The following is a 26,086-nucleotide window of genomic DNA, read 5'->3' as shown; positions in this document are numbered from 1 at the left end:
CTGGATTACAATAAGTACATGGGCGGAGTGGATCTTTCAGATCAGGTACTGAAGCCGTACAGTGCCCTGCGGAAAACAAAAATCTGGTACAAGAAGCTGGCCGTGTATATCATCCAGATGGCACTGTATAACGCTTACGTGCTATTCCGTTCTACCGGCCAGAGGGGGACATTTATGCACTTTCAAGAGGAAGTCATAAAGGGCCTAATATTTGGGAACCAGCAGGCAGAGGGCCCCAGTACTTCTAGTACTGGCCCCCGTATTGTACCAGGGCAGCATTTTCCTGATGAAATCCCCTCCACTGGAAAAAAGGGCAGGACACAAAAAAGGTGCAAAGTTTGCTATAAAAAGGGAATAAGAAAGCAAACTATTTTCCAGTGTGACACTTGCCCCGACAAACCCGGCCTATGTATAAAGGAGTGTTTTAAAATATACCACACATCTATGGATTATTAGGTTCATAATTTCACCGTGCTTCGGGGGTCTTGCTAATGCCACATAGCACCCACCATTCATTCCACCAGAATCTGAGCCGCAAAATCCAAAAATCACTCCTTCCCTTCTGAGTCCTGCCATGCACCCAACTGGTATTTTTCGGTCACATGTGAGGCCTTGCCGTACTCGGGAGAAATTGGGGCACAGATTTTGGGGTGCTTTTTCTCCTTCATACCTTCTGAAAATGAAAAATTTTGAGCCAGAACTGCATTTTTGTGTAAAAAAATGTAATTTTTCATTTTCACTGCCCAGTTGTATCAAAATTGGTGAAACCCCTGGGGGTTTGAAATGTACACTATACCCCTAGATGAATTCCCTGAGGGGTGTATTTTGCAAAATGGGGTCACTTGTGGGGGGGTTCCACTGTATTGGTGCTTTGGGGGCAGGGGTTAAAGTGAGGGGGAACGGGGTGGAACTGAGTTCCACCACCTCAAATGGTGAGGTGGAACATTTTAACCTCTACCTTGGCTCTGCACAGTAATTCTCACAGCAAAGCATTCTAGTGTGCAGGGGGATGCCAAAAACAATACCACTGGCCCTGTCTCTGCCTAATGGGGGGAGGGGAGGGGGTGTAATCAGAGGGCATAGACAAATGAGTTCCTCCACCTCTGGATGACCACTTTATGCCCTGTTTGGGGGTCTTGCTAATGCGACATAGCACCCACCAACATTCCACCAGAATTTGTGCTGCAAAATCCAAATATCACTCCTTCCCTTCTGAGTCCTGCCACTTTTTGGTCACACATGAGGCATTGCCGTACTCGGGAGAAATTGGGGCACAGATTTTGGGGTGCTTTTTCTCCTTCATACCTTATGAAAATGAAAAATTTTGAGCCAGAACTGCATTTTTGTGTAAAAAAATGTAATTTTTCATTTTCACTGCCCAGTTGTATCAAAATTGGTGAAACCCCTGGGGGTTTGAAATGTACACTATACCCCTAGATGAATTCCCTGAGGGGTGTAGTTTGCAAAAAGGGGTCACTTGTGGGGGGGTTCCACTGTATTGGTGCTTTGGGGGTCTTGCTAATGCGACATAGCACCCACCAACATTCCACCACCAAAAATCACTCCTTCCCTTCTGAGTCCTGCCATGCACCCAACTGGTATTTTTTGGTCACATATGAGGCATTGCCATACTCGGGAGAAATTGGGGCACAGATTTTGGGGTGCTTTTTCTCCTTCATACCTTCTGAAAATGAAAAATTTTGAGCCAGAACTGCATTTTTGTGTAAAAAAATGTAATTTTTCATTTTCACTGCCCAGTTGTATCAAAATTGGTGAAACCCCTGGGGGTTTGAAATGTACACTATACCCCTAGATGAATTCCCTGAGGGGTGTAGTTTGCAAAATGGGGTCACTTGTGGGGGGGTTCCACTGTATTGGTGCTTGGGGGGTCTTGCTAATGCAACATAGCACCCACCAACATTCCACCAGAATCTGAGCTGCAAAATCCAAAAATCACTCCTTCCTTTCTGAGTCCTGCCATGCACCCAAATGGTATTTTTTGGTCACATGTGAGGCATTGCCGTACTCGGGAGAAATTGGGGCACAGATTTTGGGGTGCTTTGTCTCCTTCATTCCTTGTGAAAATGAAAAATTTTGAGCCAGAACTGCATTTTTGTGTAAAAAATGTAATTTTGCATTTGCACAGCCCAGTTGTATCAAAATTGGTGAAACCCCTGGGGGTTTGAAATGTACACTATACCCCTAGATGAATTCCCTGAGGGGTGTAGTTTGCAAAATGGGGTCACTTGTGGGGGGGTTCCACTGTATTGGTGCTTGGGGGGTCTTGCTAATGCGACATAGCACCCACCAAAATTCCACCAGAATCTGAGCTGCAAAATCCAAAAATCACTCCTTCCCTTCTGAGTCCTGCCATGCACCCAAATGGTATTTTTTGGTCACATGTGAGGCATTGCCGTACTCGGGAGAAATTGGGGCACAGATTTTGGGGTGCTTTTTCTCTTTCATACCTTATGAAAATGAAAAATTTTGAGCCAGAACTGCATTTTTGTGTAAAAAAATGTAATTTTTCATTTTCACTGCCCAGTTGTATCAAAATTGGTGAAACCCCTGGGGGTTTGAAATGTACACTATACCCCTAGATGAATTCCCTGAGGGGTGTAGTTTGCAAAATGGGGTCACTTGTGGGGGGGTTCCACTGTATTGGTGCTTTGGGGGTCTTGCTAATGCGACATAGCACCCACCAACATTCCACCACCAAAAATCACTCCTTCCCTTCTGAGTCCTGCCATGCACCCAACTGGTATTTTTTGGTCACATATGAGGCATTGCCATACTCGGGAGAAATTGGGGCACAGATTTTGGGGTGCTTTTTCTCCTTCATACCTTCTGAAAATGAAAAATTTTGAGCCAGAACTGCATTTTTGTGTAAAAAAATTTAATTTTTCATTTTCACTGCCCAGTTGTATCAAAATTGGTGAAACCCCTGGGGGTTTGAAATGTACACTATACCCCTAGATGAATTCCCTGAGGGGTGTAGTTTGCAAAATGGGGTCACTTGTTGGGGGGTTCCACTGTATTGGTGCTTGGGGGGTCTTGCTAATGCAACATAGCACCCACCAACATTCCACCAGAATCTGAGCTGCAAAATCCAAAAATCACTCCTTCCTTTCTGAGTCCTGCCATGCACCCAAATGGTATTTTTTGGTCACATGTGAGGCATTGCCGTACTCGGGAGAAATTAGGGCACAGATTTTGGGGTGCTTTGTCTCCTTCATTCCTTGTGAAAATGAAAAATTTTGAGCCAGAACTGCATTTTTGTGTAAAAAATGTAATTTTGCATTTGCACAGCCCAGTTGTATCAAAATTGGTGAAACCCCTGGGGGTTTGAAATGTACACTATACCCCTAGATGAATTCCCTGAGGGGTGTAGTTTGCAAAATGGGGTCACTTGTGGGGGGGTTCCACTGTATTGGTGCTTGGGGGGTCTTGCTAATGCGACATAGCACCCACCAAAATTCCACCAGAATCTGAGCTGCAAAATCCAAAAATCACTCCTTCCCTTCTGAGTCCTGCCATGCACCCAAATGGTATTTTTTGGTCACATGTGAGGCATTGCCGTACTCGGGAGAAATTGGGGCACAGATTTTGGGGTGCTTTTTCTCCTTCATACCTTATGAAAATGAAAAATTTTGAGCCAGAACTGCATTTTTGTGTAAAAAAATGTAATTTTTCATTTTCACTGCCCAGTTGTATCAAAATTGGTGAAACCCCTGGGGGTTTGAAATGTACACTATACCCCTAGATGAATTCCCTGAGGGGTGTAGTTTGCAAAATGGGGTCACTTGTGGGGGGGTTCCACTGTATTGGTGCTTTGGGGGTCTTGCTAATGCGACATAGCACCCACCAACATTCCACCACTAAAAATCACTCCTTCCCTTCTGAGTCCTGCCATGCACCCAACTGGTATTTTTTGGTCACATATGAGGCATTGCCATACTCGGGAGAAATTGGGGCACAGATTTTGGGGTGCTTTTTCTCCTTCATACCTTCTGAAAATGAAAAATTTTGAGCCAGAACTGCATTTTTGTGTAAAAAAATTTAATTTTTCATTTTCACTGCCCAGTTGTATCAAAATTGGTGAAACCCCTGGGGGTTTGAAATGTACACTATACCCCTAGATGAATTCCCTGAGGGGTGTAGTTTGCAAAATGGGGTCACTTGTGGGGGGGTTCCACTGTATTGGTGCTTGGGGGGTCTTGCTAATGCGACATAGCACCCACCAAAATTCCACCAGAATCTGAGCTGCAAAATCCAAAAATCACTCCTTCCCTTCTGAGTCCTGCCATGCACCCAAATGGTATTTTTTGGTCACATGTGAGGCATTGCCGTACTCGGGAGAAATTGGGGCACAGATTTTGGGGTGCTTTTTCTCCTTCATACCTTCTGAAAATGAAAAATTTTGAGCCAGAACTGCATTTTTGTGTAAAAAATTTAATTTTTCATTTTCACTGCCCAGTTGTACCACAATTGGTGAAACCCCTGCGGGTTTGAAATGTACACTATACCCCTAGATGAATTCCCTGAGGGGTGTAGTTTGCAAAATGGGGTCACTTGTGGGGGGGTTCCTAAATTTTAGCATCTTATGGTGCCTAGAAACCTACATGGTGCCTAAAAAATAATCTCATAAAAAGGAGGCTCCAAAATCAAGTAGGTGCTCCTTCTATTATGAAGCCTGTGGTTTGGTCAACGTGCACACTAGGGCCACATATAGGATATTTATGAAAACAAAAGAATTGGGGGAATCAATTTGTAGTCACATTTCTCTAGTAAAATGTACTGTGTTCCTTAGAAAAATGTATTAAATTTGCAAATCTGCAAAAAAAATGAAATTTTGAAATTTCACCTACACTTTGTTTTAATTTCTGTGAAACACCTAAAGGGTTAACAAACTTCCAAAATGCTGTTTTGAATACTGTGAGGGGTGCAGTTTTTGAAATGGTATCATTTATGGGGGTGTCTCACATACAAGTCCCTCAAAGTCACATCAGAACTGAACTGGTCCCTAAAAAAATCAGTGTTTGAAATTTTCTTGAAAATTTGAGAATTTGCTATTCATATTGTAAGCCTCCTAGTGTCCAAAAAAATTAAAAGGAAGTTGAAATAATGATGGAAGCATAAAGTTGACATATGGTCTATGTTAGTTATTAACTATTTTGAGTGGTATGATTATTTGTCTCACAAGCAGAAAATTTAACATTTTGCAAATTGCTAAATTTTCCATTTTTTTACGACATTTTGGTATTTTTCACAAAAAAACACAGACTGTATCGACCCAAATTTACCACTAATTTGAAGTACAATGTGTCACGAAAAAACAATCTCAAAATCACTGGGATAAGTAAAAGCAAAAAAAAGTTATCCCCACTTAAGTGATACATGTCAGATTTGAAAAAAAGGGCTCTGTCAGGAACGCAAAAACTGGCTCTGTCAGGAAGGGGTTAAATTGTTATTAAATGTTCTCTTGAGTGTACATAAGGCGCCTAGTGGTATTTTTTCCATATATTTATATAAGGTGTATGTGTAGGTGGGGGGACACCAATATTTATCTTGCCTCTGGGCAACTGAGACGAACTTACGCCACTGTTTGGCTGGGTGTACAGAGTGCAAACAAGGGTGAAACGCTCGAATAATTGTAATAATAGACAAAAACAAAAGTACATAGAGAAAATGTCCTGTCTGACCTCAATAGGGATAAACGGCTCCAAATTCAAGACACTGCTTTCAAAATATTACCAAGTGCCACTTATTTAAGGTTAGAAAACAGGTTTTTATTTTGTTCCCTATCAGACCCATCAGTGCGCATTAACTACGCGACCAGTAGGGGAACGTATTAGTCTAATGGGTTTTTAAAAAAAACTTGAAAGAGTTGTAACAATAATACGAACGTTGATGTTTGGGGAAAACAAGGGGCGGAACTGGAGGTTCTTGTCCATCTTTGAACTCTTGCATTATTATCTGGCACATAATCTTCTGTGTGTGACGCTCGATAATATTGCTTAATGTTTTGGTACAGGCGTCTTGTGCACTCAGCCCTGAGTTATATAGGTCATTTAGTCCCCATGCAATGTTCCCTGCCTCTCCCTTCAATTTGTGACGGCTATTTCAGCGGATCTGAAATATGATAATTGAGGAGTCTTATTTCTCTATGCACTTAGTTTACCCATGTCCAAAGTAAAATCTGAATACTTATTTACCAAACATAACTGGCACATGTAAGGGCACGTGTAAGGGCAAGGCAGGACAGGTGAGAGATGAGAAGGGTTTCTCATGTTTCCTGTGGTGAAGTCAGTCAGAAGTCATTTGCCTAGGGCGCCAGCCACTGGAGGGCGGTTGCTGGGAGCAGCACGCCGGCCGCATGACACCCCCACCCCCGGGAGCAACGCGGCAGCCACATCTGGCATCTTCCCATCCGCCCCACCACCCCCCTGGAGCATCACCCGCCAAATGTGGAGCGATGCAGTGGCCCCATCACAGCCTCCCCCCCCCCACTCTGGAGCAGCGCGCCGGCCCCATCGCCCCCCCTGGAGCAGCACGGCGGCCGTATTCCCCCCTGCCTCGGGAGCAACGCGACGGCCACATCGCGCATCTTCCCACCTCTCCCCCTGCCTGGGGTGCTCTGGTGCTTTGTACCGGCCCTGAGTACAAGGAATGTGCATTAAGCCTATGTCTGTATACCCTTCCAGTTGTGGATCTGAATTTATTTTGAAAAAAATGATAAACAGCTAAAATCACAGAATGTGGGCCTGTTTTTACTCCTAATGTATTATTGACCTCAATAACTTTCATTTCTAGTCTATTTGGACACCTCACAGCTCACAACAATATTGTTTTTTATGCAGACGGGGCAGGGGCAGGGGGGGGGGCAGTTTAATAAGCTATGAAGCAATGCTCCAAACAGCCCATAATGCAAAGAAAAGAGGTGCAAGAGGGAATTGTCCTTGGGTCCTCCCACCCACCGTTATGCTGTGTATATTAAACAGGACATGCACAGTTTAACAAACCAATGAGTTTCGCGACAGGGTCTGCCACATTTGTGACTGAAATGATTGATCTGTTTCAGCCCGCACAAAGCAAGCTGCGAATGAACTCTCCCTGAACATACTGGCTCTACATATGTAATATCAGTGGCGTAACAATAGTGCTACAGACCCCGCAGCAGCTTGGGGGACCAAGCGCCGGTGGGGTCTGCGGGAGCGCCTTGTATATTCTTGGTGCTGCTGCAGGGACAGGTGCCCATCAGGCAGCAGATGCAGGCTGTGCTAGGGAGTGAGGCTCCGTCAGAGCGTGAGCTCTGGGAGCCGAAAGACTCACATGGCACACCATTCACCGCAGACAATCTCCCGGTGCCTGCTGTGAGCCGCCCGCCCACCACCAACTGGCCACAGTGCCCGTTGCTCATTGTGTCGGGTCTGCCGCCGGGTGCCCGTGGCTCACACCCTCCCTCTCTGTCTGCCCCCGACACCCCCGAGCATGTGTTGGGCCGCGCATGCGCATAGCACCACACGAGGAGTGAAGAGCTATTCTGCAAGGGTGTAAATTGCTAGGGAACATTCAGCTAAACTCAAACAGGCTAATACAGTACATCCAATTATATGGGATATTTAATAACTGATGGGGGGGGGGGGGGGTTGGTTGTGGGTCGACACTAATGAATAAAATAACAGTAGTGGGGAGCCTGCTATAAATCTGGGGGGGGAGGGGGATTTATATAAATAACAAAGTCTATATACAGAATATTAATATTAAATAAGTACATTTATATGAAATATTTAATGTGTGTGTGTGTGTCGTATAGTGTAGTGTAAGGGGGGGTGCCAGAAAATATTTTGGCTGGGGGGGGAGCAAAATTTATAGTTACGCCACTGGGTAACATGTGTCATTATCGCCATCCGATTCCTCACCCCTTTCTTTGTGTACATCCTTTCTTCTTATACTTTACATACAGATAATATTTGGCACACCACCTCAATTAACTGTTTGAAACCCACTGGATTTACGGTGGATACTGCCTGGTCCCCTTCTGGGACGAAGATCCACATACAGCAGTAGCAGAAGGCCAAGCATTCAAGGATCCTTCTAAGGAAGCACGGATAGGAGTCAATCCTGCTTATAAAAATGGACGCAGTACTACTTCCGAACATGATTGAGGATACTGACGATGAAGGTGCTCGGTGAAAGTGGACTCGTTATTACGTTTCTAGACGAAGTTTCTGAACTTGTCAAAAACTTTTGAAGATTGCGCTGCAAGTGACGTAACAGGGAAGAGGTTCCTAGATGGTGACGGTCACTACCTCTACTTACTATGACTTTACAACAGGTACATACGGCTTGATAGTTGTTGATGGGGATTTGGATAGAAACAGTTCAACATACAAGAAGTGGATGTTTTTGTCTTTTGTCCAAGCATGATAATGGGCTTTTTTATCACAAGGGCAACAACTGTTTCCACTGGTGCCTGACTGATACGAACAACATCCTCATCACTAGCATCGCCATCAACAACATCCTTGTTACTGCCAGCTGCACAAATATACTTGGTGCACTTCCACAGAAGCATCCTCAATTTCTACATTAGCATTCCGACCTGTGGCTGCTGATCCCCACATTTTCAGAGAGCGCACAAATGGTGGAAGGAGCCCCCTCTTCCAGTAAAGTTTTGGAAAGATCAGGCTCATACATGGCACCCGTAGACACACTTTAGACTCTCCTCAGGGATTTGTGATGTTTCTAAGTACACAGTTGGCTTCAGTGCCTTAACAAGTTTTTGACACCTCTACAGGAAAGACGTACTTGATCACGAGAGGCAGAACAATCAGTTATAAATAAAGGTCAAGGCCTTAGCTTTTCTTTGCCACTTCAATTGTTGAATGGCATATTGCCAATTTTATGGTTTTCTGTAGCTAAATTTACTTTTGGTATTTTTACCTTCTACCACTGAAAAAAGTTATTTTGCTTCTTTCATTTTACGTGCTCCGACTTAAGCCCCCTATGCCCTTGGGCAATGGCCTCAGTAAATGATGCTGACAAACTTATCATGACTGGTGGCAGCAGCTGAAGCACTGGTATGTTCTTCCTGTTCTTTAAATTGTTCGTCCTCCATATCTATCACAGCACAAACCAGAACCACCCCCCTAATCGATAATAATAGTCCTGAATTTGGCTAGTCTGGAATCTGCTGTACAATTATGTTGCCATTTATCTCCCACTATTCCTAATATCTGAGACAGCAGCAGACCCACTTTCTCTTGTGTACATTTGATGTGTAGATTTGATAAAGCTGACAGTAAAAAGCCTTTTAATTAATACTAGAGATGTGCACCGGCCACTTTTCGGGTTTTGGGTTTTGGGTTCTGATTACCTTGAGGTTTTGGGTTCTAATGGGTTTTGGCAAAACACCTCCTAAGTGTTTTGTGTTTGGATTTATTTGGGTTTTGGGTTCTGATTTTTTTGTTAAAAAAGCCTAAAAACAGCAAAAATTGCAGAATTTTGTGTTTTTTTTTGCTCCTACACTATATTGACCTCAATAACATTCATTTACACTCATTTCCAGTGTATTCTGAACACCTCACACCTCACAATATTGTTTTTATTGCCAAAGTTTGCACTGAGGTAGCTGGATAACTATGCTAAGCCACACAAGTGTGCGGCACAAACACGTGGCTCATGTAAGAGTGGCACTGCAGCGGCAGACATGATGGCAGTTTAAAAAAATAGGCCCATAAAAGATACCTATCTGGCTTGATCATGCACTGTTTACCATGTGCAGCCAAGGAGCGGTGGGCATTTTGTGCAGCACAGAGTTTGTCTGCAAGTGTGTAACTGTTTCGATCACTTTAACATCCAACAAGACCCCTATCTGGCTTGATTGTGTGATAATGTAATCTGATTGTTTAATTTTGTGATTATTATTCATTTATTATTACCAGTCGTCTCTTAAATCATTGCCTAATAGGCAAGGGGAGTGGGCTAATCAATTTTAAGGTGGCAGATGGAAGATGTAATGTAATGTAAACCATCACTAGCATTGGTTGCAGCAGTGGCAGTAACTAACGGACCCGGCTGTGCAGATAAGGAGGAAGCTGACAGCGATGATGTCAAAGGGAGAGCCAGCGAACTGTTGCTCCATGCTGCGCTGGAAAACTTCGCTGCCCGTGGTGATGCCATAGGGCATGCGTAACCATCACTAGCATTGGTTGCAGCAGTGGCAGTAACTGATGGACCCGGCTGTGCAGATAAGGAGGATGCAGACAGCGATGATGTCAAAGGGAGAGCCAGCGAACTGTTGCTCCATGCAGCGCTGGAAAACTTCGCTGCCCGTGGTGATGCCATAGGGCATGCGTAGGAAGACGTAGCACCCAATAGGGGTCATGAAGGCAGTAAGCATGGAAGAGGCTCTGTCCAGAGGGATCTGCCAAAACCCACACTTGGCATTCAGGGTACTAAAGACGGTTGCACCTGGCATGTCAGTGATCACCTGCTCGATGGTGCAGAGTGTGTATCTGTTTTGGTCAGTTTAATATTTCATAAGACCCCTATCTGTCTTGATTGTGATTATGATTATTTTTATAATTAATTTCATCTGATTTTTAATTTGGTGATTCATTTATTATTTATTATTACCATTCGTCTCGTCAATCATTGCCTAATGGGTGGAGTGGAGGGGGCTAATCAATGACTAGGTGGCAGCTGGAAGAGTTCTATCTGGCTGCGACTTCTGTAACTCTATTGATCGCTAGGGTGGATTCAGGTGATCTGGCTCGCTAGGCGGGTGTTCCCTTTGCTCACTGCTTCACATGCGTCCCTCGTGAAGCTGTGCGCTCTGTCGAGGAGGATGTCCTTTGCCGTTAGAGAAGTACTGATCTTCTCTCAAGGTGTTACGACTCGTAGCTGCACTCCCCTGCTACAACCTCAAAACAAGCACCAAGACCCCTATCTGGCTTGATTGTGCACTGTTTACACAGTGCAGCCGAGGAGCAGTGGGCGATTGGTGCAGCAATCAATTACTCTCATTAGTGGAATGCAATCAGTTGTATGCATTTAAAAGACAAGTCCTTCATACGAATGACTCTCAGCAGTGGGCACCAGACCAGACAGGTAGATGAAGCAGTACTAGACACCACACGGTAGATACTGCAGTACTAGGCACAAGACCGGTAGATAAGGCAGTACTAGGAAGTACTAGGCACCAGACGGTAGATACGGTAGTACTAGGCAGTGGGCACTAGACCAGACAGGTAGATGAGGCAGTATTAGTTGTGTGTGTATCTGTTTTGGTCAGTTTAATATTTAACAAGACCCCTATCTGGCTTGATTGTGATTATGATTGATTGATTATTAAGTAATTTAATGATGTGATTGATTCATGGTCGAAACCCCGTTTAACAACTTTCCTAATCCTGACCCTGATGTGCAGTTTGTCTCTGTGCTGAAAGATCCCAATCTCAAATGGCAGACTGAACAACCTGTGGATAGCCATATTTCAAAAAATGTGAATGGGCTTGTGTGGCAGCCCACTACAGGATACCCCCTGTGCCCCTGGAGTGCCCCCAAAGAAGTTTAATTGCAGCCAATGCTGCTCAGAGGAAAACTGCAGGGATGTGAGGGGTTAAACAGCCCCAGCTCAGTCCACGTGCAGGGAGCCTGACACCCCCCTGATTGGCTGCCCAGGGAGTGTGGCAGTCCACCCCTGGTGTACTCTTGTGCCCCCAAAGAGATTTTAATTGCGTATTTGAATCCTTTGTTTCACCCAAACTCCACTTAAATGTCATTGTTGATTCTGAAACTGGGTGTTCTTGAATGATACTAAAATGTACACGTTAAAATGTATCTACCCTTTAGGTAAGTCTTTGCAAAAAGAAACACTGTATGCATATGTTGTGTTATCTGTCAGAGCTATTTCTAGGTTGTCTAGTTCATGGGTGTCGGGGTTACCAAGGTTATTATGCCAAGGTATATTTCTGAGATAAAGATCTACCTGCAAGAATGAAAGTGCTTGTTTAGTATTTCTAGAAATTTGCATTTTTATGGGGAAAAAAATCAATGTACATTGAAGTTGTAAAGTGTAAATTTTTTGTAAGTAGAATAAATCTCTACAACGGTTAATTTTTATTATTCTCTTATTCATAAATTGTTCACTTTACATATTTTGAGCAAGTGCTTTATAGAAAGCTACATTTTCTAATAAAATCTTGGTTTTGTATGTTTTCTACACAATTTTTTTTTAAATTTAATTTAATTGCTCAGAGGAAAACCTCCTTTGCTTGTGGAAGCTGCAGGTCTGTGAGGGGTTAACAGACTCAGCTAGTGTCCTAGTGTCCCAGCTCCCCTGCACATGAGACAGGAAGCTGGGAGGTCAGAGGTGATCCCAGCAGCAGTGTGTGAGAGAGAGAGAAAGTGTGCAGAGGGGTGAAGAGCTTGTATCCTGAGCCAGGAAGCATGCAGACAGAGATGCTGTGCAGAGAGAAGCACACATCTGAGACCAGGCACTGGGAGCAAGGACCCAGCAGTTAATGACAGCCAGCACTGCTGACCAGAAGAAGGGGTGAGCAGCATGTGAAGGGAGATAGAGCCCAGTAGGAGTGACTGCAGAGACCTACAGCACGGAACTAGGCAGAGGGGGACATTGCCGCCCATCTGGGAGTCACCCAGAGGACCACACAGCACCCAAGACAGGCAGTGGCCAGCCAGGAGTCGTGACCAGCAGGAGCTGGCAACTGCAGCTGATTGTTCAGGTACTGGGGTGTTGGATACCCCCACTAACAGGACTGCCTGTTTGCCTCTAATACAGGAGATTGCCCTAAGGGATGGGAATCTGCCTGCCCCTCTTAGAGAGGATTTTTGATCACTTTTGTTATACATAAAAGTAGTGTGCACACTAAGTTATGGCCTAATCACCTTGTGAGGATTTCCTTCGCGGGACCGTTATTCAAATTCAGGAACTGTGTTGTTTTGCACCAGGGACTACCGCGCAGTGTATATAGGGTGCATAGCGCCACTTAGCGGACATGTTGTGACGTAATATTATTCTGTCATATTGTTATTGTTGTGATGTAATTTATTGCGTAATCTTTCTCTCTTTAATCTGGTCATTGATTAGTTATAGCTTTAATTACTGAATGATATAAAGTGACTGTTTTGCATAAGTACGTGAGTGTATTGCAGCAACCCATTTACATATCTCCTTTAAATAAATATTTGTTGCTGCTAGCCGTAGTAGCCTTGTCTTTTGTGGGTTCTCCTTGGGTTGTGCCATTCCCTGCCACAGGTTCTCCGGAAGAAGCCGTGAGGAATCCAGAAGCTGCCGCCGTAATCAGCTCCAGATTCAGGTACTATTTTGCACCACACCGTTACAGGGGCACTGGCACAGGAGCGCAAAGGAGAGGTCAGAGGTGAAATGAAACTGTGCCGGAGGAGGGTTTGCAGCAGCGTGAGAGAGGATGACACGTGCTTAGAGAGAGAAGACAGGCTGGGCACCCTAAAGATCCACAGAGAGGAGAGCAGCAGAGTGCGCAGCCTGGAAGCGTGCAGAAGTGAGACCCGCTAGAGAGGAGAGAGCCGGGCAGCGTTTACTCCTTTAAATAAATATTTGTTGCTGCTAGCCGTAGTAGCCTTGTCTTTTGTGGGTTCTCCTTGGGTTGTGCCATTCCCTGCCACAGGTTCTCCGGAAGAAGCCGTGAGGAATCCAGAAGCTGCCGCCGTAATCAGCTCCAGATTCAGGTACTATTTTGCACCACACCGTTACAGGGGCACTGGCACAGGAGCGCAAAGGAGAGGTCAGAGGTGAAATGAAACTGTGCCGGAGGAGGGTTTGCAGCAGCGTGAGAGAGGATGACACGTGCTTAGAGAGAGAAGACAGGCTGGGCACCCTAAAGATCCACAGAGAGGAGAGCAGCAGAGTGCGCAGCCTGGAAGCGTGCAGAAGTGAGACCCGCTAGAGAGGAGAGAGCCGGGCAGCGTTTCCGTGCAGGAGACCCGGCGGTGATGGACAGCAGCGCACACAGAGAGAGCCAGCAGCCAGCATCATGAGGAAGGCAAGAGGGAGGCCCTGCAGAGTGCCAGCCGTGACACCAGGGAGACGCTACCAGCCGGAGCCGGCAAAAGCAGCAGAGTACAAGGGTGCCCTACCCCCACTCAGCCTGTACCCTTCCTGCCCCAGCCCTGACTCCCCCAAGTCAGGGAGATCACATTCTCACCCATGAAGATGGTGACACAATTTTAAAAGAGGACAGAGAACAATCTCATGCACATGAGACCACTGTGCTTGATACAAGACAGACCAGAGTCCACCTAAAGGTGTCGGCTAGTACAGCATCCCTAAAAGTCTCAAGGCTCCAAAAAAAATTAGGCAGTGAGCCCCTGACCAGAAAGGTACAGCAGTATTAGGCAGTGAGCCCCAGATCAGACAGGTAGATACGGCAGTATTAGGCAGTGAGCCCCAGACCAGACGGTAGATATGGCAGTACTAGGCACCAGACAGGTAGATAAGACAGTAGTACTAGGCACAAGACAGGTAGATACATCAGCAATACTAGTATTGTGCACCAGCAGAATTTATAATACTTAATTTTCTTATTAGGTACTGCTTGGCCGTGGCACTCAGTGGCAGACGTCAGTGCACAAGCAGCATGGAATTCTTTTTTACAGTCCCACACAGCACAAGTATTATTTTTATTTTTATCAAATTAGATATAGCAGCTGTGTGGTTGGAGGAATATGGCCGACGTGTCGCTGGATGAACTGATCAGGAAACGGGGAATGTCCGTGGGCACCGGGATGTACCGCAGGGTCAGTAACAGGGGAGGTATAGGAAACGTGAGATCCAGACTCCAACCATCTGTGAACAATCGTCCACTTGCCACCAGTTTTCAGAGAACATTTGATGCTCGTCAGAAAATTGGTGTGACTGATGCACGCCAAAAACTAGGGATAAAAGATGCCCGTGAAAAGTTGGTGGCCAAAGATGCTCGCTTCCGCATAAGGGGTAAAGTGCAGGACGCCCGTGAAATGCTGAATTCGAATAAGCAACAGATCATGGCAGGAGACAAGCCTATCAAAGTGATGGACGCTCGTGAAAAGATTACTTTAAGAGGAGTGCTCCAACAGTGGTCGAAACCCCGTTTAACAACCTGGCTGATCCTGACCCTGATGTGCAGTTTGTCTCTGTGCTGAAAGATCCATATTTAAAAAAATGTGTGGCAGCCCACTACAGGATACCCCCTGTGCCCCTGTGCCCCAAAGAAGTTTAATTGCAGCCGCCCCCAAAGAAGTTTAAATGCAGCCTCCCCCAAAAAAGTTTAGCCGCCCAAAAAGATGTGTAACTAATTGTACCCAACTGGTCATCAAAAATAAATCAATCTTTATTGTGAAAACAAGGTATCAAGTGGCAAAGAAAAGGAAGCCAGTGATGAGAATTTTGTGAGCTGTGAAAGTATTATCAAGGAAACATAACTTTACTTAAGTTTTGAGGAAAGGCTTTATCGGACCATTTCATGAATAAAGAACAGTTGATGAAGAAATTAAAGAAGTATTCATCGTTCTTGTCATTAAATAAAAAGGCGAGAGATGCGAAGGTCAAATCATTACAAAGGTTATCTGATGAGGAAAAAGCAGTTCTCTCTAAAAGGCTATGCACATATGACAAATACTACAAAATGTTTGTAAATCAATTAAAAATTGAAAAGGGGGGCCAGAAGGTTTGTACAGCTTTATCTCCTAAAAAATTTCCAACAACTTGTTCCGAAGCAACTGTGTCTGTTAGTAGGTCAGCCTGTACAACTAACGGCAAAGAAAGTGACTATCTTCAAAACAAAAGGATTTTTGCCGCTTCAGAAACTGATCATGCTCAAGGTGAAGGCAGTCAGTGTACACCTCAGAATGCTAACCAAATACACAAAGTCCATGCAAAGATAAAGGATATTGTAAAAGAAAATTGCACTGACAAGTCTTCAACTTACAAAAACCAAGCTATGTATAAAACTGCAGTAACTGGAAAACTAAAAAAAAACTTTAGCCGCCCACAAAGAACTTTAATTGCAGCCGCCCAGGCTTGATTCTGATTGATTGATTATGATAGATTGATTGATTATGATTGATTGATTATGATTGATTGATTATTAATTATGATGTGCCTGATCCTGACCCTGATGTGCATTAAAAATGACTCTCAGCAGTGGGCACCAGACCAGACAGGTAAAAAAAGGTTAGCCGCCCAAAAAAAGAAGTGTAATTGAGCCTTCCTGCCCCAGCCCTGAGTCCCCCAGGTCAGGGAGATCACATTCTCACCCATGAAGGTGCAGCAATCAAGTGGAATGCAAACAGTTGTATGCATTGAAAAGACAAGTCCCACATATGAATGACTCTCAGCAGTAGGAATAATGAATGGTGATGCAAGATGGAATTGTCCTTGGGCCCTCCCACCCACCCTTATGTTGCGAAAATAGGACATGCACACTTTAACAAACCAAACATTTCAGCGACAGGGCCTACAAAACTGTGGCTGAAATGATTGGTTTGTTTGGGCCCCCACAAAAAATAAAACAATTCATAATATCTCCCTGTATAAACTGGCTCTACAGTAACAAGATGTCATCGTCACTCATCATCATCATCATCATCCTCCTCCTCCTCCTCCTCTGATTCCTCGCCCCCTTCAGTGTGTACTTCCTCATTCTCAGAGATTATCAATTCGTCCCCGCTGGACTCCACAATCACAGGTCCAGTTATAATCTCTGGAGGCAATTCCTGCTCTTCATTGAATAAGTGATAATTCATTTTTATAAACATCATTTTCTCAACATTTTTCGGGAGCAACCTCCTTCGCCGCTCACTGACCAGGTTCCCCGCTGCACTGAATACTCTTTCGGAGTACACACTGGAGGGGGGACAACTCAGGTAAAATAGAGCCAGTTTGTACAGGGGTTTCCAAACTGCCTTTTTTTCCTGCCAGTACAGGTAAGGACTGTCTGACATGTCTACTTGGATGCTGTCACCAAAGTAATCATCCACCATTTTTTCAATGTTGACAGCATCCAATGCACCGACAGTAGACATGTCAGCAATCGTTGGCAGGTCCTTGAGTCCGGACCAGATGTCCAAACTCCCTCCTGCCTGCCCTGCATCCCCGCCAGCGGGTTGTGTGGGAAATCGCAGCTGTTTCCTCACAGGCACAGGTGTGGGAGAAAATGAAGGAGGAGCTGGGGCCGTGTCACGGTCCCCTTCAGATGACAATCTCCTGACCAGCAGGTCTTTGCACCTTTGTAGACTTGTGTCCGCCGGAAACAGAGACACAACATACGCTTTAAACCGAGGATCGAGCACTGTGGCCAAAATGTATTCCTCTGACTTTAACAGACTGACCACCCTCGTATCCTGGCAAAGCGTATGGAGGGCTTCATCCACAATAGCGACATGCTTTGCGGAATCGCTCCGCTTTAGCTCCTCCCTCACTTTCTCCAGCTGCTTTTGTAACAGCCTGATCAGGGGAATCACCTGACTAATGCAGGCAGTGTCGGAACTGACTTCACGTGTGGCTACTTCAAACGGCTGGAGAACCTTGCACAACACGGAAATCAGCCTCCACTGCGCTTGAGTCAGGTGCAGCCCCGCTCCTCTGCCTATGTCGTAGGTGGCTGTGTAGGCTTGAATGGCCTTTTGCTGCTCCTCCATCCTCTGCAGCATATAGAGGGTGGAGTTCCAGCGCGTCACCACCTCTTGTTTCAGCTGATGGCAGGGCAGGTTGCGGAGTTTTTGCTCCCGCTCCAGCCTTCGGCAGGCTGTGGCAGAATGCCGAAAGTGTCCGCAAATTTTGCGTGCCACCGCAAGCATCTCCTGCACACTCCTGTCATTTTTTATGAAATGCTGCACCACCAAATTTATTGTGTGGGCAAAACATGGCACGTGCTGGAAATTGCCCATGTTTAATGCCCGCACAATGTTACTGGCGTTGTCCGACACCACAAATCCCCAGGAGAGTCTAAGGGGGGTAAGCCACAGGGAGATGATTTCCCTCAGTTTCTCTAAGAGGTTGTCGGCGTTGTGCCTCTTCTTGAAACCGGTGATACACAGCGTAGCCTGCCTAAGAAGGAGCTGGCATGCAGGAGATGCTGCTGCTGCTGCGGAAGGTGATGCATCTACCCAGTGGGCTGTCACAGTCATATAGTCCTTAGTTTGCCCTGATCCACTTGTCCACATGTCTGTAGTTAAGTGTACAGTGGGTACAGCCGCATTTTTCAGGGCACTGAGGACACTTTTTCTGACCTCACTGTACATCGCGGGTATCGCCTGCCTAGTGAAGTGGAATCTAGACGGGATTTGGTACCGGGGACACAATACCTGCATCAACCGTTTAAATCCCACTCCATTGATGGCGGACACCGGACGCACGTCTAACACCAACATAGCTGTCAAGGCCGCAGTTATCCGCTTTGCCATAGGATGACTGCTGTCGTATTTCATCCTCATGGAAAATGACTGTTGGACGGTCAATTGCTTAGTGAAAGACGTAGCGGTCTTACGACTTCCCCTCTGGGATGATGACTGACTTCCCCTCTGGGATGATGACTGACTTCCAGGAGCAGCAGCAGCAGCGGCAGTAGTAGTAGGCGTAGTGCTGCAGGATCCTCCGGAGGAATCTATGGAGTCATTCATGCAGGTGAGATGGACTGCAGGACTCCCCCCTATCCGGATCGAGGAGGAATTTGTCGAGGAGGGAGTTGGTGGTGTGCTTTTCAGGCATTTGGCTCCAAAAGGAGGACCAAGTGATTTAGGTGTCGCTGGACTGCTAGCCGCACTTTCTGGACTAAACACTGAACCATGACGCGTCTTTAGGTGACGTTGAAGGGAGGTTGTCCCTAGGTGGGCAAGATCCTTACCCCTGCTTATTGGAGTTTTACATAAGCTACAAATGGCAATACTTTTGTTGTCCGGATGTGGATAAAAAAAATTCCAGACCGCAGAGGTGGATTTATTGGTCCTTTGTCCAGGCATGACGATGGACTTTTTCATCCCATGGACAACAACTTTTTCCCCCAAAGGTGCCTCATTCCCCCCTGGTGGGTCATTTAAGCAAACCAAGTCTCCATCCTCCTCGACAACTTCCTCCTCAGTGCCAGCTACATCAATATCCTCCTCCTGGTGTACAACATCACCTTCACTGATAAAATCTGGAACTAGACTGTGGGTGATCCTTCCAGCATATGCAGAGGGCGTACTGCAAATGGTGGAAGGAGCCACCTCTTCACGTACAGTGATGGGAAGGTCCGGCATCACAACCACCGCCACCCTCGAACTCTCCGTGGGGATTTGGGATATGTCTTTAGAAGGATGAGTTTTTTCCAGATTTATTTTCTGAATTTTGTTCTGTTTTTTTTTCTTAAATTTTTTCAGACTTTTTTGAGTCGGTGTCAGCCTAACTCTCTTTGATTTCCTATTGGGCGGGGAGAGCGGAGGAGGAGGACTTTCCTTGTCATCTGAAGCTGCACCACTAGTCATGAAGTTAGGCCATGGCCTTAGCCGTTCCTTGCCACTCCGTGTCGTAAATGGCATATTGCCAAGTTTAAGTTTCTCTTCCAACGATTTACATTTCATATTTTTATTCCTTTTACGGAAGTTTGGTTTCAATTGTACATGCCCTCTGCTTTCACACTGGGCATCGGCCGTGGCAGACGACGTTGTTGGCATTTCATCGTCTATGTCATGACTAGTGGCAGCAGCTTCAGAACTATGAGGAAGTGCATCTTCATCTTTCCTTTGTTTGTTAACCTCCATATTTTGGATCTCCATTATTATTGTGGAGTTATGTCACAGAACAGAACCACTGGAGTGCAATTATATATATGTCAGTGAGTATGCACCAGCAGGCAGTTATACAGATACAGCAGTATTAGGCAGTGAGCCACACACCAGACAGGTACGGCAGTATTAGGCAGAGAGCCCCAGACCAGACAGGTAGATAATGGTATACGGCAGTATTTAGGCAGTGAGCCCCAGACCAGAGGGTAGATACGGCAGTATTGGGCAGTGAGCCACACACCAGACAGGTACGGCAGTATTAGGCAGAGAGCCCCAGACCAGACAGGTAGATAATGATATACGGCAGTATTTAGGCAGTGAGCCCCAGACCAGAGGGTAGATACGGCAGTATTGGGCAGTGAGCCACACACCACACAGGTACGGCAGTATTAGGCAGAGAGCCCCAGACCAGACGGTACATACGGCAGTATAGCCAGTGAGCCCCAGACCACAAAGGTAGAGATATACGGCAGTATTTAATTATTTATTAGGCAGGCAGTATTTAATTATTTATTAGCCAGTGAGCCCCAGACCAGACGGTACATACGGCAGTATAGCCAGTGAGCCCCAGACCACAAAGGTAGAGATATACGGCAGTATTTAATTATTTATTAGCCAGTGAGCCCCAGACCAGACGGTACATACGGCAGTATAGCCAGTGAGCCCCAGACCACAAAGGTAGAGATATACGGCAGTATTTAATTATTTATTAGCCAGTGAGCCCCAGACCAGACGGTACATACGGCAGTATAGCCAGTGAGCCCCAGACCACAAAGGTAGAGATATACGGCAGTATTTAATTATTTATTAGGCAGGCAGTATTTAATTATTTATTAGCCAGTGAGCCCCAGACCAGACGGTACATACGGCAGTATAGCCAGTGAGCCCCAGACCACAAAGGTAGAGATATACGGCAGTATTTAATTATTTATTAGCCAGTGAGCCCCAGACCAGACGGTACATACGGCAGTATAGCCAGTGAGCCCCAGACCACAAAGGTAGAGATATACGGCAGTATTTAATTATTTATTAGGCAGGCAGTATTTAATTATTTATTAGCCAGTGAGCCCCAGACCAGACGGTACATACGGCAGTATAGCCAGTGAGCCCCAGACCACAAAGGTAGAGATATACGGCAGTATTTAATTATTTATTAGCCAGTGAGCCCCAGACCAGACGGTACATACGGCAGTATAGCCAGTGAGCCCCAGACCACAAAGGTAGAGATATACGGCAGTATTTAATTATTTATTAGGCAGGCAGTATTTAATTATTTATTAGCCAGTGAGCCCCAGACCAGACGGTACATACGGCAGTATAGCCAGTGAGCCCCAGACCACAAAGGTAGAGATATACGGCAGTATTTAATTATTTATTAGGCAGGCAGTATTTAATTATTTATTAGCCAGTGAGCCCCAGACCCGACGGTACATACGGCAGTATAGCCAGTGAGCCCCAGACCATAAAGGTAGAGATATACGGCAGTATTTAATTATTTATTAGCCAGTGAGCCCCAGACCAGACGGTACATACGGCAGTATAGCCAGTGAGCCCCAGACCACAAAGGTAGATATATACGGCAGTATTTAATTATTTATTAGGCAGGCAGTATTTAATTATTTATTAGCCAGTGAGCCCCAGACCAGACGGTACATACGGCAGTATAGCCAGTGAGCCCCAGACCACAGACCGCCAGACTGGCAGATTCAGTGCAGGCAGCAGTGCAGCACCAGTGGACTATATATATTTATATTTAATATAATTAATAATTATATATATAATAAATGGCACAGCACAGCACCAGATGTATGCCCCAGCACAGAGGTGACAGTAGTACTACAGGCAGGTACACAGTTAGACTGTTCTTCTAAGCAGAGGAGAACATAGTATAGTACACAGCAGCACTGAGGGAGACAGCCCTAGCAAATAAAATAATTAATTACAGCACAGCTCACCAGAGGTAGACCGCACAGAGGAGACAGTAGTACTACAAGTACACAGTTAGACTGTTGTCCTAAGCTGAGAACAGAGTACACAGCAGCACTGAGGGAGACAGCACCAGCAAATAAAATAATCAATTACAGGCAGCACAGCACACCAGAGGTAGACCGCACAGAGGAGACAGTAGTACTACAAGTACACAGTTAGACTACTACACAGCAGCACTGAGAGACAGCACCAGCGATTGCAAAAGCTCAAGGTCAAGCTCAAGTTTAAGCCCCAGCAGCAGCACCAACACACCCTCTCCCAACCCACTACTTGACTGGAGTGAAGATGGCGGGGCGCGGCAGCTGCTTATAAAGCCTCGCGAAATCCGACGCCGGGAGATGACGTTCTAATCACGCGGACGGACCGAGTCAGGCGGGAATCTCCGAGCGCTGCTCGGAATCGGGCTCGGAATGATGACGTCCGTGGGGGCTCGGATCTCTGAAATCCGAGCCCGCACATCTCTAATTAATACATGTGAATCAGAAATGTTTTTTTTTTGCAACAATGCGATTCAGGAAGTCTACACAGCGCTGCCTATAATTTACTGGGTGCACAATAATATGTTTCATGATTTCCAGCCCATTTTGCCATTATACAGTAGCTCTTACACTGTCTGCATTGCCTATAATACATAGCTTCATAGACACAGCTTTCCTGCCATTAAGGAAAATTAGTCTTCGTCTTGTTCCTGTCCTTTAATGGATTACTAAATGTAAAATCTTCCTATACAGGGGAGACACTATTGAAGGAAAAAACTAAAAATGGTAAAAAAATCTCTCAGTATTGATAACAGGATCAATATGATTTCTCAACAGTCAGGATTCCAGTGGTTGATATACCGACGCCAGCATCCCAAATGCTGGCAATACGGACAGGGGCTCGGATGGTAAGATCCCTCCCTCCAGTACAGAGACCCAGATCAACCCGGCAACAACCCGGGTCCGAACCAGGTTAATTGTGCGGTGTGAAAAGGGTTGTCTGGTTGGGTGATTGTAGGGGAATCCTCTTCAAATATCTGTCATAGGAAACAGGAACACAAAATACATAAATGAATAATAAAGGGATGTATTTACTAAGATCTGTGCGGATATCTAATATTTGTTCATCATCGCTAAGTGGTGTCTTTATGTTCCATACATTTTTTGGGTTGCGGGACTGTCCCAAAAATGGGATGGTCCTGTGAAAATCAGGACAGTTGGGAGGTATGATATACCCCATACTCTGCCCACCCCATACACTGAACTACATGACTGCCCTGCACTACATTCCTCACAACAACACATCTGATGATCCTACCAAGATGAAGTCTTCTATCTTTCCACCAATGGTTACCATGTGACATTGTAGAGGGGATGGAGGAGGCAAGGCTCCATGAGAGAGAGGGGTAGGATCAGGGTTGGTCCTCGAGGCCAGGACAGCACAGCAAGCAGCATGGTAGAGGGAAAGTTTGGACTGGCGGAGGAGGCGGGGCCTGGTCCACCAGCCTGGAACACAGATGGGTAGAAGGGAAGATTGGCTTATAGCTGGAAGGTTGTGGGCCTGGTTCTTCAGCCTTGGACAGAGATTGGTATCGTGGCTATCTTGGATTTTGAAAAATGACATTGTGGGTTGCCAGAATGGTAACAGGAGGGCTGCAGCAAGCCAATGGAAGCTTAGTGTGTAATCACCCACCCCCTTGTACTAACAGCGCGAGGCCGGGAGTCAGTCCGACGGTGAAGGAGGAACGATTAAACGCTCCTGAAGGCCCAAGATGCGGTGAAAGTCCTACATGGGAGCCCAACCAATCGCTACTTGTGATGGAGAGTCTTCTACCCCTTTCACATCGCAAATGCCGGGTTGCAACTGGGATTTGGATATGGGTCCATCCCGGGAGTGACTCAGCATTTGCAATAACCGGGTCAGTGATATCAGAACGGGGGAAGGTGGAGGAGTCAGCGCTTGTAGAGGACACTGCCTTCTCCATGTAGTGTGAACGGGACCCGAGTTGTTCCATCTGGGTTACCCGTTAACACTGCACAGTGGAGTTAGGTGCATTAGCTGGGGGGTTTCTTTCACCAAAATGCCAGTACTGTACATGGGTAGAGGTTATAAGGGCTACAGTGTTTAGGTAGACAGTCAAAAGGCCGACCACTATTGGTCGAGAGTCAAAAGGCCGACACACAAAAGAGGGCATTTGGTCGACATAATGGCCATATTGCATAAATGTGCAGCTATCTCTAACTGCTGTCAGTCTTCTACCTAAAGGGGCTCATTTATAGGTGGACAGAAGTCTTTGCGTTTCCAGACTATATCTACACCATAAACCTATACAAATACAGTTGCGTACATCTACTGACGTGCAACACAACCTTCACACTTTGACTGACGCCTGTCACTTCCTACCCAAGTATGCATCAGCTCGTTTACAAAATATATATATTTCCGTTTTTTGCCTCATTTCTCTTGCTTTCGTTTATACTGATTGCTATTATTTCCTACCTGTATTGTCAGCAGCCGTCATGTATACTTGATGTTCTACCACCGGCTGTATAGGAGTTCAGGTTTGACCACATTTGAATGTAGTTTTTATCCTGCGACTATTGTATCCCCTGACAATCGTACCGGTTACATAAGAGTCCTTTAAAAGCACAAGATTGCAGGATTCGCTGTTCATTGTGAGATCTATACTAAACTCGTCAATTCTTTCCCGAGCGGACGACGCTTTTAAAAAGGAAAAACAACATCTCTTAGGAAGACTTTAAAACACTGCAGGACGCAAACTTTAGTCGTGATTGTGTCCAAGGCTTCGAAAGGTAAAAGCGGTTATATTTGTTCGTGTCTCCATAATTCCAGCTGTTAGCAGCGGAACTATTCCGGCTACTAAGTGAAGTGGTTCTTGACAGCAAATTCATTTTCATAGAAGTGATTCCTTTGTAACCGCGAGGTATTACTGGTACAGAACCCGTGTGACTCTAAGCAGCTTTCTGTGTGCTCACCGATTCACCGCAACATTCGGTGCGGATTCGCACACGGATAATGCCTAGGTCGGTGGGTCATCACTCGATAGTCGACATGTACTCAGTCGACAGTGACAAAAGGTTTGACGCAAGCAAAAGTTTACGTGGGTTTTTTGGTGTCAATGTCGACGAGCTGATGACCCACGATTAGTGTAGCACATCCCCTGCACAGAACAGATAGCCAAGCAGCCTGGGGAACACAATTTTGAGTACAACATCACTGCCACCGCAGCCATGCTCTGGGGCCCCTCATTTCGTCAGGATGCATCACAGCTGCCCCCCTTAGACCACCCCCTCTCTGCGTTTCATCTGGGTTTAATAAGCCACAAAACCTGTGTAATCCATGTGTGTGCCAGTTTAAAGGGATAGTGTGGTAAGCTTCAGTGGCGTAAGTTCGTCCCAGTTGCCCGGAGGCAAGATGAATATTGGTGCCCCCCCACACACACACATACACACACAACATTATTCAAAATATATATAGTCGGTTATGAAATATATATTATATACTGTATGTATATACAGAGAGGGAGAACACATATATATTTCAGAACTCAGCCACAGAAGCAATTTTGATGGCTTTCAATTAATGGATTTAAACTGGCAGTGGTAGAGAGGTGCCCCCTTGAGAGCAGGAGCCCGGCAGCAGATGACCCCATTGCCTCTCAGAGTTCTGCCTCTGGTAAGCTTCATTATAACATCTGTGCTCAAGGCTTGATGTTTTAATGATATCCTTGCTTGAGCCTCAATCAGGGATATCATTTAAGCTGTGTACACACAGGGGAGGTTACAGCACATATCGCTGGCAATAAGGTCGCTGAGCTACCATATTGCCAGGGATTTCATACATACCTTCCAACATGACCCTCTCCAGGAGGGACACAATGCTCTGTTCCTGGACATCCTTCTTAATGTATGATTGCTTTCACCTGTCCTAAACAGGATAATTGGTAAGAAAGGTGTTTCAACACAGGTGATGGTCATCAGAAATTAAGAAGGAAGTCCAGGAATAGAGCATTTTGTCCCTCCTGGAGTGGGTCATGTTGGAAGGTATGTTTCATGTGCTGTGGGCGATAAATTGTCGGAAGCGTGCTCCTGCTGTCAGCCCTTCATGGTCGCTAGTCGCGGGAGCATGCTCCTCCGATTACGGCTAAAAATTGCTGGTCGCTGGTGCACAATGCACTGTGCAGCACCTGACTACACCTGTGCAGCACCTGACTACACCTGTGCAGCACCTCACTACACCTGTGCAGCACCTCACTACACCTGTGCAGCACCTCACTACACCTGGGCAC

This window comes from Crinia signifera, chromosome 2 (genome assembly GCF_055691185.1).
Source record: "Crinia signifera chromosome 2, ASM5569118v1, whole genome shotgun sequence".
NCBI classification, from domain to species: Eukaryota; Metazoa; Chordata; class Amphibia; order Anura; family Myobatrachidae; genus Crinia; species Crinia signifera.
This window is presented reverse-complemented; position numbering follows the sequence as displayed.